Source organism: Heloderma suspectum, chromosome 3 (genome assembly GCF_057233095.1).
Source record: "Heloderma suspectum isolate Gila_16-S chromosome 3, 16-S_ref, whole genome shotgun sequence".
Lineage (NCBI taxonomy): Eukaryota > Metazoa > Chordata > Lepidosauria > Squamata > Helodermatidae > Heloderma > Heloderma suspectum.
In genome coordinates this window covers 2,851,845-2,864,590 of record NC_139460.1, presented here as the reverse complement: position 1 = coordinate 2,864,590, position 12,746 = coordinate 2,851,845, and the positions used below count along the sequence as shown (strand labels likewise).

Below are 12,746 nucleotides of genomic sequence, written 5' to 3'. Positions count from 1 at the left end.
TTCTCCGCCTCTCGCCGAGACGCCGCCGCGCGCCGGACGGCGGCCAATGGGGAGCGGCGCGGGGGGCGGCGTTTGAACCCGCGGGGCGGCGGCCGAGGAGGCCCGGCGGCGCGGCGGCGGCGCTCGGTCGCGGCCTGCTCGAGCGGGAGGCGCCCAGGCCCGCGAGGCGAGGCGAGGTGAGGGCCGGCGCGCGGGGGAAAGGCGCCGCGGGGCGGGGCGGGGCGGGGCGGGGCGGGGGCCGCTGCCTGCCCGCGGCGGCTTCCGCGGCCCCGCGCCCCACAGACCGCGCAGCCCTGCCTGCGGGGAGCCCCCGGCAAAGGGGCGGGGCGGGGCGCCCCAGGGGCGGCGGGGTTTCGCCTCTGCTGCAGCAGCGGGGCCGTTGCCCCTGCGCGAGGCCGCCTCCGCGCCCTGCTGCTCTTGCTGGCGCTGACGACCCGCCTGCCCGCCGTCGTGCTCGCTCGCGTGTGATGCACACGACCGCCCTGCAGGGTAGGCTCGGCCGAGGGGGTACGGGCGGTGGACGAGCGACTTGCGCATGGCCGAAAGAAGAGGACACCGATTTGCATGACGTGCTTATGCAAGTCTGTGGGTACTGGTGCGAAGCTAGTTGTTGTTGTTGTTCAGTCGTGTCCGACTCTTCGTGACCCCATGGACCATAGCACGCCAGGCCTTCCTGTCCCGCGCTCTCTCCCGGAGCGTGCTCAAGTTCATATTCATTGCATCCGTGATGCTATCTAGCCATCTCATCCTCTGCCGTCCCCTTCTCCTTTTGCCTTCAGTCTTTCCCAGCATCAGGGTCTTTTCCAGGGAGTTTTTTCCAGGGAGTTAGACACAATAACTATGATGTGAACAGAAGCGCGAAACCTGCCGGCTGCAGCATAGGAAGGCAGAAAGCTGCCTTATCCTGAGTCAGGCCGTTGGCCCATCTAGCCCAGTACTGTCAGCAAAAACAGCACTGTTTTTCCCAGCAGTCCGCTGTCCGGGCGCTGAGTATGGACGGGCAACTGCAAGCCCCCTCGTTGCTCTCCCTCCTTCTGGCCTTTGACCTTAGACCTTGGGCTGCACGGCTCCTCGAAGAGAGGACACCTTCAGACCCACGACTGTCCTCTGCAAAGTAGGACACGTGGCCACCTTGGTGACCACCCCAATCGCGCCCAAGCAGGTATTTGAACCTTGGTCTCCCTGGCCTCAATCCAAGGCCCCTGCTATTAACAGCGACACTTGTTTTTCTTTTGCAGACAAGCACGCTTGCATTCTGCGGCTCTGTCTTAAACAAGTGAACTCCCCCTCCCTCCCCGTGCAAGGCAGCCAGCGAACCTTGGTGGCCCATTAGAATACGCTTAGCAGGTGAAATTGACCAGAATGCAAATAGTCTGTTATTCATTCGCCGCCGCCACCCGTGCTCAACAGAAGATCCACATCTTTCCGATACTGTGTTGTTTTGAAGCACTGCGTACGTGCGAGTGAGAGGGCCTTTTTGGTCATCGTGGTGCCCCAGTTGTCCTCTTGAGAGAGGCCCACCCGGCCACATTGCTGCTGGGTTCTACAGCTGTGCTTCCATGACTGGCAAGACCCTCTGGGCTGGGGCAACTTGAGTTCAAGCCCCCCACCCAGGTGACCTTGTGCCAGTCGCTGTCTCTCAGCCTAACCTGCTTCACGTGGTGGTTGTGTGCGGGAAGAGCAGGGTGTAAGTGCAACAAAGTGCCCCAGCAGAATCTCTGTGACAGCGATGGAGGGGTGTGGTTGACTGAATCTCCTTAGCAAGGGTAGAGTGGGGCTGTTCGGGCGAGGTCAGGTAGGGTGTGCTGGATTCCCTGGTGGTGGCCAGAGTCTGCCCAGGGCTGACTCTGTTCTGTTTTAGGCATCAGGTTAAAATGGTTATTTAAGTAGGGTGAGAAAACTAGCAGGGCATTTCTAACGGCTTGTCATTATGTAATTGCAATTAGTTGTCTATGGTTACATTGTGTTAATTATATTTTAACTGTAACTATTAAAGACAGATTTGCAAAGCAGGTCACTGATGTCTTACAGATTGATGTAGCCCAGCCTTTGTGAACCTGGTGCCCTCTAGATGTGTTGGACTACAACTCCCAGCATCCTCAGTCAGTATGGGGATGCTGGGAGTTGAGGTCCAAAACATCAAGAGGACACCAGGTTAGAGAAGGCTGTTACAGCCCTTTCATTTTGTGCCTAGTAATTGTGCTCTGTTACACTTCTACAAAGCAACTCTGGATAGTTATCTTTAAAAAAAAACACTCTTACTCCCCTCCCCTTTGCCTCCCAAAGTGTGTGCACCTCCCAGAAATGTATTGTTAAAACCAATGCAAATGATACAATGCAGAATATACTTTCTTGCATTTGGTGTTTTGCACAGCAATGTATCTGGACTAATGCACTCTCTTGCATTGCTTGACCCTTCCCACACCTATTCCCACATGTGCTTATATACCTATCAGCCTTGCAGACCCCCTGAAAGCATCTGATGAAGCTTCTGCCACAATATATTTCTTAGTCTTTAGCTGACACAGGATTCTTAGTGCTTGGCCAGTTAGTGCTTGCCTCCCTGTTTGTCTAGCCTCCCCAGAAAAACTGAGATAGCTGCTAGGGGAGGTAAGTGGTGAAAGTGTTGGACTAGGTCTGGAGAGACCCAGGTTCAAATCCACATTCAGCCATGAAGCCCACTGGTGACCTTGGGCTAGTTGCTGTGTTTCTGCCTAACCTATTTTACAAGGTTGTTGTGAGAATAAAATAGAGGGTCGGGGGAAGAACCTTGAACTCCTTGGACAAAATGTGGGTTAAAATGTAGTAAGTATTTTCCCCCCTAAGACTTTTTAGTTGCTCTGTTGCTGATAACTCTCAGAGTAGCATACAAAAAAAAAGTTTTAATTCTTTTAACATGCTGTTTTATTCTTTTACTGTGTTGTTCACCGCTCCAAAATTGTCTGATGTGGAGTGGTATATAAATATTGTAAATAAATAAATACAATAAAAACACAAATAAAATCTAAAATCCACATAACAACAACAACAGCATAATAAAACAATCAGCTGCAGCAGAGGCTAAAACAGGCAGTAGAAGGAGGATTAAAATATCAAACATAAAACTACTTCAAAACACAGCGGAGTAGCAGAAATAGAGAGGATTAAAAGGCCAGTCAGAATTAAAAAAAAGTCTTTACCTGGCATAGAAAGGATAATATAATGGCGCTAGGCAGACCTCTCTGGGGAGGGTATTCTGTAAGGGAGGCAGGGGGGCTACTACTGAATAGGCATTCGTGAATAACCACCCGCCATACCTCGACACAAGAGGGCTTTCTCTCTGAATAAGGCCTGTAATTATGACCTCAGGGTTCGGGTAGAAATATATGGGAAGAGGCACTCCTTCAGCAAGTAGACCATGGACTGCTGCTTCTGCCAGACTGCTTCCTAAACAGGGTTTCCCTATCCGTTCTTAACAGTTTCCTGCACCTTCCATTTTAAAACATTGCTGTGTGTTGCACCTGTTCTTCTGTGTGTGTGGAGGTGCCTGCTGGCTGGGCCCATTTAAAGATAAGGTCCAGCACATCATAAGGTGGATTATTGGGCAGATACGTGCAAGCCTCTTTTGCAGTTGGTCTCTTTCCAGAAACTTTTAAGATTCATCATATTACTCTGGAGTTGTAAGACATAAATTGACTGGTTGGCTCTCAGTAACTTTCCAGACCTCTTCATTCATGTATAATCACACGTTCGCGTGTCTGTGTGCTTATCCCAGAGTAATTCCTACTGTGATTCCAGTGCTTTTTTTCATCTGCGTTTGCACACATGAGTCTGAAGCAATTTCCTCTCACCCTTCCATCTCCATTTTGTTCTCTTATTTCTTGTCTCCCCTGCCCCCAAGCCTTACTGCATTTACATCTTAATAGCACACTCCTGGAGAGAGCGGAGGACAGGAAGTCCTGGAGGACAGGAAGGCCTGGCTATGGTCCATGGGGTCACAGGACTTAACTACTGAACAACAACAACAACAACAACAAGCACAGCTGGGCTATTTCCAGTGGTGTCCATCCCTGCCCCCCCTTGGTGGAGATACTGCTAAGGTCTAGACTTGCTTAGTCCTGGATCTCCCTATTCTTGGCCTTTGTGGCTTCTCCCTTGCTAACCCTTGAAATTTCTGTCAAAAGCCAGTTCTTCCATGAAGTCTTTGGTTTAACCCCTTTTTGTCATACCCAACTGAAACGCAGCTGAGCATGTGCAATTGAATTCTCCCATGCTGCTTCTCCCTTACCTGTCTATCCTTCTCCAAATACACTGCATGCTCTGTGGGGCAAAAATATGTCTTTTGCTCATGTTACCCTGTGAAGCACCGTATAAGAACATAAGAAGAGCCGTGCTGGATCAGACCAAGGGTCCATCTAGTCCAGCATTCTGCTCTCACAGTGGCTGCAGGAAGCTGACAAGGAGGACATGAGTGCAACAGCCCCTGCCCATGTTCCCCAGCAACTGGTGTACATAGGCTTACTGCTTCTGATACTGGAAGTAGCACAAAGCCATCATGACTAGTCACCACTGATAGCCTTCTTCTCCAGGAATTTATCTAACCCCCTTTAAAGCCATCCAAATCAGTGACCATCACTATGTTTTATGGTAGCAAATTCCATAGTTTGGCTATGTGCTCTGTGAAGAAGTACCTCTTTTTATCTGTCCTGAATCTGCCACGAATCAGCTTCATGGGATGACCTTGGGCTCTAGTATTATGAGGGAGAAAAATGCCTCCCTATCCACTTTCTCCACACCATGTGTAATTTTGTACACCTTTATCATGTCTCCCCTTACCCTCCTTTTTCCAAGCTAAACAATCCCAGCTGTTGTAATCTGCTCTCACAGGGGAGATGCTCCAACCCCTTGATCATTTCAGTTGCCCTTTTCTGCACTTTTTCTAGCTCAACAATATCTGTTTTTAGCTGTGGTGAAGGTTTGCAGAAGGGCAGTATGATAGTGGCAGTTTTATTTTTGATTCCTAATTATGTCCAACATTTTGATAGCAAAGTGACCTTCAGATTATTTTTACCACCTCAGTTTCACGTGCTGAATTCCTTTTCTAATTATGCACAACATGGAGTTTTCCTTTTTTATAACAGCTGTGCAGTGTGTTGACATTTTCACTGAGCTGTCCACCACAACCCCAAGTACACTGAACTGCATTTGCCATTTTTATGTCCATTCTCCCAGCTTGGAGAGATTCTTTATTTTAACCACCCTAAATAATTTGGTGTCATCAGCAAACTTGGCCACTTCACTGCTCACTCCTAATTCCAAATCATTTATGAACAGGTTGAAAAGCATTGGTCCTAATACAGATCCCTGTGGGACCCCACTATTTACTTCTCTCCACTGGGAGAATTTACTATTTATTCCTACTCTCTGCTTTCTGTTCTTTAACCAATTACTGATCCATGAGAGGACTTCTCTTATTCCATGACTGCTAAGTTTGCTCAGTGGAGAGGGACTTTGTCAAAAGCCTTTTGGAAGTCCAAGTAAACAATGTCTACCAGATCACCCCTGTCTACATAGAATCATAGAATAGTAGGGTTGGAAGGGGCCTACAAGACCATCGAGTCCCCCTGCTCAATGCAGGAATCCAAGTCAGAGCATCCCTGACAGATGGCTGTCCAGCCTTGTCTTGAATGCCTCCAGTGTGGGAGGGCCCACCGCCTCCCTAGGGAATTGGTTCCATTGTCACATTGCTCTAACAGTCAGGAAGTTTTTCCTTATGTTCAGCCAGAATCTGGCTTCCTGTCACTTCAGCCCATTATTCTGTGTCCTGCATTCTGGGATGATCGAGAAGAGATCCTGGCCTTCCTCTCTGGGACAACCTTTCAAGGACTTGAAGAGCGCTATCCTATCTCCCCTCTTCTCAAGGCTAAACATGGCCAGTTCTTTCAGTCTCTCTTCATAAGGCTTTGTTTCCAGTCCCCTGATCGTCTTTGTTGCCCTCCTCTGAACCCTCTCCAGCGTGTCTGGATCCTTCTTAAAATGTGGTGCCCAGAACTGGACACAGTACTCCAGATGAGGCCTAACCAGTGCTGAGTAGAGGGGAACTAGTACTTCCCGGGATTTGGAAGCTATGCTTCTCTTAATGCAGCCCAAAAGAGCATTTGCCTTTTTTGCAGCCACATCACATTGTTGGCTCATATTCAGCTTGTGATCTACAACAATTCTGTACCAGTTGTTTATTAACACTCTCAAAGAACTCAAAAAGATTAGTGAGACAGGACCTACCTTTGCGGAAGCCATATTGATTCTTTTTTAGCAGGGCTTGTCCTTCTATACGCTTAATAATTTTATTTTTAATATTGCCTTCAACCAATTTACCTGGAACAGACGTTAAGCTAACCAGCCTGTAATTTTCCAGATTCCCCCTGGACCCCTTTTTAAAAATTGGTGTTACATTGGCCATCTTCCAGTCCCCTACTATAGAAGCTGATCTTAGGGATATGTTGCATATTTGTGAAAAGATCAGCAATTTCAAATTTCTGTTCTTTAAGAACTCTAGGATGGATAGCATCTGGGCCCAGTGATTTAGGGCACAATCCTATGCAAGGTTAGACAGAAAAAAGTCCTACAACTCCCAAATGCCCCAGCCAGCTATACTGGCTGGGGCATGCTGGGAATTGTAAGGAGTGTGCCCTTATTTATTTCCAATTCATCAATAAGGTAGAGAACTTCATCTTTTCTCACCACTGTTTCCCTCAGTTCCTCGGACTCCCTTCCTGAAAACATCAGTTCAGGCACAGTTACTGCCCTATATTTTCTGCAGTGAAGACAGATTATAGTAATTCATTCAGCTTTTCTGCCATCTCCTTATCCTCCTTTAGTATCCCTTTAACTCCATTGTCATCCAACAGTCCAACTGCCCCCCTAGCTGCTTTCATGTTTCTGGTATATTTAAAGAATTCTTTATTGTTGGCTTTGGTGTTGTTAGCAATATGTTCCTCAAAATGCTTTTTTGCATCTCTTATTGCCTGCTTGCATCTCCTTTGTGCAAGCTTGTGCTCCCTTTTGTTTTCCTCATTTGGGCAAGACTTCCATTTCCTGAAGGAAGCCCTCTTTTTTCTAATAGCTTCCGTGACACTATTTGTTAACCATGCCGGTGACCTCTTACCTTTCCTAACCTGTGGTATACATTTTAGCTGAGCTCCTATTATTGTGGTTTTGAGTAACCTGCAAGCATTTTGAAGGGATTGAATCTTCTTGACCCCCTACCCCCCCCCTTTAACTTCCTTTTCATCAGTTCCCCCATTATAGAGAGGTTTTCTGCTTTGAAGTCAAATGTGACTGTGCTGGACTTCCTTGTCAATTTTCCACTTAAATATATATTAAATCTGATAGCGCTGTCATTGCTGTTTCCAGTTGATTCAACAATATTTACATCTTGTACTATGTCCTGGCTTCAGCAAAGGAGATCATTACCTTGTCGTGGTGCTGGAGCTTGAGCACCTCAATGATGTCATGAGTTAAACCATGAAGGGACACCCAAGATGGGAAGGGCATGGCAGAGAGGTCAGACTAAATACGATCCCTGTGGAAGGAAACGGCAACCCACCCCAGTATTCTTGCCATGAAAACTAAATGGATCAGGACAACCAGAGATATGTCGGTATACCATCGGAAGATGGGACTCCCAGGTCGGAAGATGGTCAAAATGCTACTGGGGAGGAACAGAGGATAAGTTCAACCAGCCCCAGATGACGCAGCTAGCTCAAAGCCGAAAGGACGGCTAGCAGCCGATGGTGCTGGTAGTGAATGACGAATCCGATGTTCTAAAGATCAACACACCATAGGAACCTGGAATGTAAGATCTATGAGCCAGGGCAAATTGTGATGCATGCCATATGCCAAGGTGATGCATGCCATATGCCAGCAAATTTGGAAAACACAAGAATGGCCAACAGATTGGAAAAAACCAACCTATATCCCCATACCAAAAAAGGGAAGCACCAAAGAATGTTCAAACTATCGAACAGTGGCACTTATTTCACATGCCAGTAAGGTAATGCTCAAGATCTTGCAAGGTAGACTCCAGCAATTCATGGAACGAGAATTGCCAGATGTACAACCTGGGTTTAGAAAAGGCAGAGGAACTAGAGACCAAATTGCCAATATCCGCTGGATAATGGAGAAAGCCAGGGAGTTTCAGAAAAACATCTATTTCTGTTTTATTGACTATTCTAAAGCCTTTGACTGTGTGGATCATAAGCAATTGTGGCAAGTTCTTGGTGGTACGGGGATACCAAGTCATCTTATCCACCTCCTGAAGAATCTGTATAACGACCAAGTAGCAACGGTAAGAACAGACCATGGAACAACAGATTGGTTTAAGATTGGGAAAGGAGTACTCTCACCCTACCTATTCAGCCTGTACGCAGAACACATCATGCGACGTGCTGGGCTTGATGAAGCCAAGGCTGGAGTTAAAATCGCTGGAAGAAACATTAACAATCTCCAATATGCAGATTATACCACTTTGATGGCTGAAAGCGAGGAGGAGCTGAGGAACCTCATGACAAAGGTGAAAGAAGAAAGTGCAAAAGCTGGGTTGCAGTTCAACCTCAAAAAAACCGAGATTATGGCAACCAGCTTGATTGATAACTGGCAAATAGAGGGAGAAAATGTGGAGGCAGTGACAGACTTTGTCTTTCTAGGCGCAAAGATTACTGCAGACGCTGACTGCAGCCAGGAAATCAGAAGGCGTTTACTTCTTGGGAGGAGAGCAATGACAAATCTTGATAAAATAGTGAAGAGCAGAGACATCACAACAAAGGTCCGCATAGTTAAAGCAATGGTATTCCCCATAGTAACCTATGGCTGCGACAGCTGGACCATAAAGAAGGCTGAGCAAAGGAAGATAGATGCTTTTGAACTGTGGTGCTGGAGGAAAATTCTGAGAGTGCCTTGGACTGCAAGAAGATCAAACCAGTCCATCCTCCAGGAAATCAAGCCAGACTGCTCACTTGAGGGAATGATATTAAAGGCAAAACTGAAGTACTTTGGCCACGTAATGAGAAGACAGGATACCCTGGAGAAGATGCTGATGCTAGGGAAAGTGGAAGGCCAAAGGAAGAGGGGCCGACCAAGGGCAAGGTGGATGGATGATATTCTGGAGGTGACGGACTCGACCTTGGGGGAGCTGGGGGTGGCAACAGCCGACAGGAAGCTCTGGCGTGGGCTGTCCATGAAGTCACGAAGAGTCGGAAGCGACTGACCAAATAAACAACAACAACTATGTTCTGGGCGACACAACTTAGGATTAAATGCAAAGTCGCCTCCCCTCTGGTCAGTTCCATGTGACCAACTGTTCTAAGGCACAGTCATTTAGCACATCAACAGATTTAACCTGTTTGTTGTGACTGGAACATGCATTTATCCAGTCAGTCTGGGAGTAATTGAAGTCACCCATCATTACAACTGTTAAGGAAATATCCAACACAGGTTGAACAGTCAGAAATTTATTAAAGCACATCACAGCCATGGAGAGCAGACGAAACTGTGTCTTCCTCCAAACAAAAGAATTTATTCAGACTGAAAGTTGGAGAACAAAGAAAATACATTATGCGTGCTCAGAAACCAATTAGTACTCAGCAACAGTCCTATCAGCACAGCGGCCTTCTTATCTTTAGGGGTGAGTTACTTTGGTGGATAGGAATTTCTTGCTTTTGAGCAAGTCACAATTACCTTCTCATGGTCAGACACACACCCACACTCTCAATCCCATCAGGCACCTCCCCTGAACCAAACTACTTACAATCCCTGGTCAGGCCTGCTTTCACAATCCCCCCTTTGAGCCTATCAGGCTCACCATCTATGCTTGTATTGTCAACAGTTGTTCCATCTCTTTACCTCTCCCTTTCTCTTCTTTTCACATTTCTCTTTGCATTCTACTGACCATCTGGTGCAGCTCAGCTTTATGTATAGTTTTTGTAAAGAATTTGATAGAACATTTAATCAAAGCAATGATCACATGGAACAAAACAATACAAACAACAATTATGCTTATTACGTTGCACATCTTGCTAGGTGGCTGTTTCTGGTAGATCTAGGTAATAGTGTTTAATCATTTTAGTCTGATTTAGTGGGATTTGGATTATTGGTGTGCCTCTATGGGCATGAACTGGCACATGGCCGCCGATTTAGCAGTTGGATACGTTCTAGTCTACTTGAATCTGGTTCACTTTCTTTGCTTTCATGCAACTGAAGATGTCAGACACACACACACACTCAATCCCATGAGGCACCTTGCCTGAACCAAACTACTTACAAGGCCTAGTCTGGCCTACTTTCATGCAACACTTGCTCGTTTGGGGGCCTCCCTGATTTCGTTTTCCATCTCAAGGTCACCCTGAGCCTCCTGGTCTGAGGGATGATGGCATGGTCCTAGTACTAAATTAGTTTTGGAACCACGTATTGTCACCCACAGTGCTTCTGTGGAAGAGCCTGCCCCTTTTAGGGGCAGCATACACAGCATAGGCAGCATACACTGCTGCACACACGGATACTGTTACATAAATACTAGTGAGCACCATGAATCTTAGGTGAGTAGGGAGAACTGTACTAGATTTATGTGGGCTTGTTACATACATCACCTCCTATTTATAGAGCTGCAGGAGTGGTTCTGTAGTTAAGGTGGAGTGGAATTTTATCATTTGTAAAGTATTAAAATTGCTACCTTTATAAAATCCACAGCAATTTGTTCTATTGATATCAGCGATAGTATGGACAATCTCCTTGGTACAAGCTGTTCAAATATCTGAAAAGTCAGATGTAAAAGGCTGAGTTGTCACAAGTTTGTAGCAGGGGGAGCAAGAATCTTTTCCTTTCTAGCCAGCTCTTCCCAGTGAGAAGTTACCTTCAAGTTGTCATGCTCAAAGTTGAAATAATTCCAGAAGTATTTTGCTGGGGTGTGCCTTTCATGGTGTGGTTCTAAAGTTTGGGGAAAGGCCATTGCTCAGTGATAAAGCCCTTGTTTTGCATGCAGATGGTCCCCGGTTCAGTCCCTAGCATCTCCAGGTTAAGGTTGGGAAAGACTCTGAAACCCTGAGGAAGCACTGCCAGTCAGTGTAGACAATACTGAGCTGGATGGACCAAGGGTCTGACTCGGTATAAGGCAGCTTCCGATGTTCAAAGAGTTCCCTTTTTTCTCAATGGGGAGAGAAGTGTGCAAGCTATGCAGCGCATACCACTTGTAGATCGTGAAGGTAGAATGTCTGCAGAGGGGAGAGTCTGCAGTAACACGCAGCTCCAGTTTAAAATGGTCTGACAAGGAGGAGGAGGTGGTGGTGGTGGAGCAGCACAGCAACAGTGTCAGTGGGGAGCATGAGTGCGTATACGGATGTGAAGGCCTGTGTCTTTCTATTGGGCATGTGTACATCCACAGTGAGGTGTGATGGTGTGCTTTGGGCAAATGTTTTCTAGATGCTTAATTTCTTGGCCATATGATATAAGCTGATGTGTAGTCTGCTCTGCATGTGTTATGAGATCTCTGCCATTAATTCACAGATCGTCCTTGATTCAAGGAACTCTTGTTTTCAGTATTTTCAGTTTGTAACATAAGTAAATGTTTTATTGCAGGAGTGGGGAACCTGCAGCCCCCAGATATTGTTGGACTCCCAACTCCCATCAGCCCCAGCCAACATGGTCAGTGGTCAGGAACAATGGGAGTCCATCAACATCTGGAGGGCTGCATGTTCTCAACCCCTGTTTTTTAAGATGTGCAGTAAGTATTTAGGGCCTTACTTATATGCTAGGTGCATATATATGGCAGTTGTTGTGTAGTCTGTGGCTGGAGTCTGCCTGCACTTAGAGTCTCTGCTTTGTGCTTGTGACACATTTATAATCCGGATTGTGTTAGGTTATAGCCTGATATGATGTGGCAGCACGCTTGTAAACATGCCTTAGCTGTACAATGTAATGAACAGAGCATGTTCCGCATATGTAGCAAATCATTAGGAAAGCTACACATGTTGAAAGTGTACACTTGTTGCTGTGCTGGTGGAGTACTGTGCATGTGGTGGAGTACATGGATGTATCAGGCAGAATCATGAACTAAGTATATAACTAGTGTTTTGGAATGCTATACCTGTTGAATGTCTTCCTGTAATTAATACTACACTCCTGACTGGAGAGAACAGCTCTAATAGCGCCCAGTAATAGTCTTTGAAAACATGTAGGAAGAAAGCTAGACCATGAAGCACGTGATCTTCGATGTCTATATACTAATGCCCAGAGTATGGGAAACAAACAGAACAAACTTGAACCCTTAATACGGGAGGGAAATTACGACTTGATAGGTGCAACTGAAACTTGGTAGGATGACTCCCATGACTGGAATACGGCAATTGAAGGATATAACTTGTTGAGAAAGAACAGAAGGAACAGAAAGGGAGGTGGGGTTGCACTATATGTGAAAAATACTTATCTCTGCACAGAAAGACAGGAGGAGGAGCTTGGTAGCCCCATCAAGAGCATCTGGGTTAGAATAAATGCAGCAAAGAATGAAAGGAACATGGTGGTCGGAGTCTACTACCGGCCACCCAATCAAGGAGAAGACGAGGATGAAACTTTTGAAAAGCAAATAGCCAATGTTTCAAGGTAGCATGATGTAGTAGTAATGGGGGACTTCAATTTCCCTGATATTTGTTGGGAGACAAATTCTGCAAAACATGGCCCCTCCAGGAAATTCCTGACTTGTGTGGCGGATAACTTCCTCC

General features: G+C 46.5%; 1 protein-coding gene across 5 annotated transcripts in view; it reads left to right on the top strand.

The window, feature by feature from the left end:
* The first annotated feature begins 13 nt into the window (after positions 1-13).
* NUMA1 (nuclear mitotic apparatus protein 1) overlaps positions 14-12,746 on the top strand; it is a 105,990-nt gene continuing 93,257 nt past the window's right edge. For 2 of the 5 annotated variants that reach the window (XM_084842271.1, XM_084842264.1), the window contains exon 1: positions 14-176. The gene's annotated coding sequence lies outside the window, so the exon portion shown is untranslated. Of the gene's footprint in view, positions 177-462; positions 490-12,746 lie in introns of those variants that run through there. The other 3 variants (XM_084842263.1, XM_084842266.1, XM_084842269.1) reach the window with 3 other exon arrangements.